The sequence below is a fragment of the Phodopus roborovskii genome, unplaced genomic scaffold (assembly GCF_943737965.1).
Source record: "Phodopus roborovskii unplaced genomic scaffold, PHOROB, whole genome shotgun sequence".
NCBI classification, from domain to species: Eukaryota; Metazoa; Chordata; class Mammalia; order Rodentia; family Cricetidae; genus Phodopus; species Phodopus roborovskii.
The window spans coordinates 2,312,487-2,314,256 of NW_026126433.1; positions in this window are offsets into that span (position 1 = coordinate 2,312,487).

Below are 1,770 nucleotides of genomic sequence, written 5' to 3' on the forward strand. Positions count from 1 at the left end.
TCCTGTATGTGTTTTTAGAAAGTTTATCTAACAATGATATCCTTTGGAAACCAGGCATTTGACAGTGGTATTAGTAAAAGCTAAAATTATAGTTGGTCTTGGGGTACTAAGTATGCAGTGTTGCAAGCCAAATTTCTTAATGAAGGGATAGGGTTGTGGAAGTGCCCTGGCCAGGTGTGGGGTGGAGTGGCACTTGAGAGATTGTGTGTGCCCACTTTTCATGTGTGTGTGTGTGTGTGTGTGTGTGTGTGTGTGTGTGTGTGTGTGTGTGTGGAAGGTGGGTGTTTCTTGGCGAGAAAGGGTTAAGAGGTTTAGGCAATAGCATGTGTTTCTTGCTAGCAGGGAAAGTAATTTTTGGCCCCAGAGAAGCTAGGTAACAAAGAGGACCCTAAGAGAAACATACATGGATCTGCCCAGGAAAGGGAAATAGACAAGACCTCCTGAGTAAATTGGGAGCATGGGAGAGAGTGGGGCGGGTGGTAGAAGAGGGGAGGAAGGAAGGGAAGTGGGGAGGAGAATGGGGGAAGGGGAAGGTCAAGTTGGGGGGAGAGAGGCAGAGCAGGAAGGAATATTTTGATAGAGGGAACCATTTTGGGATTGTCAAGAAACCTGGCATGGTGGACATTCCCAAGAATACACAAGGATGACCTCAGATAAAACTCTAAGCAATAGTGAAGAGGGGGACTGAACTGCCTCCCCCCGCCATAATCAGATTGAGGACTACTGTAATTGTCAGCATAGAACCTTCATCTGGTAACTGATGGAAGCAGATGCAGAGATCCACAACTAACCACTAGCCCCTGGAGTTCAGTTGAGGAGAGGGAGGAGCAATAATATAAACCAAGGGGTCAAGACCATAATGGGGAAACCCACAGAAACAACTGACCTGAGCTAGTGAGAGCTCACTGACTTCAGACTGACAGCTGTGGAACCTGCATAGGACTGAACTAAACCCCATGAATGCAGGTGACAGTGGGTAGATTGGGCAGTTTGTGAGGCCACTAGCAGTAGTGTGAGGCCACTAGTACATGAACTGGAGTTTTGGAGCCCATTTCCAATTGCAGGGATACCTTGCTCATCCTGGACACAAGAGGGAGGGCCTTGGTCAGGCCTCATTGTGGTGATGCAACAGACTTCTTGACTCCCCATGAGAGGCTATATCTATGGTGATATATTATTTATGATTTATTAAAGCTTGCCTGGGGATTCAGAAAGCAAAGTCAGCCTCAAGCTTTATAGAGATCAGGCAGTAGTGACACACACCTTTAATCCAGGACTCGTGAGACAAAGGCAGCTAAGTCTCTCTGAGTTCAAGGCCACCCAGGGCTACATGAGATTGAATCAGTCTAAAAGAGTAACAGAGCACACGCCTTTAATCCCAGCACTAAGGAGGTATATAAGGCAGGAATAGGGTCTTCAGTAGTCAGTCTCAGGATTCTCCAGCCATGTTGAGGAGAGCATAGTAGTCTGGGGTTTGGTGGAGTCTAAGGTAGAAGTAAGAGCTAGTGGCTGGCTGCTTTGCTTTTCTGATCTTCAGCTTGAAGCTTGAACCCCAATATCAGTCTCTAGGTCTTTTATTTTTCATGCTACACATACCCTCTCTGAGGAGCAAATGGGGGTGGGGTGAGGGGAAGGTTGGGAGAACAGGGTGAGGGAAGGGAGGAGGGACTGGGATTGATATATAAAATTAAAAAAATAAAATAAATACGTTTAAAAGAAAAAAAAGGACTTTTGCACAACCTAGACTTTCAGAGTGCTGGCTTTCTCTTT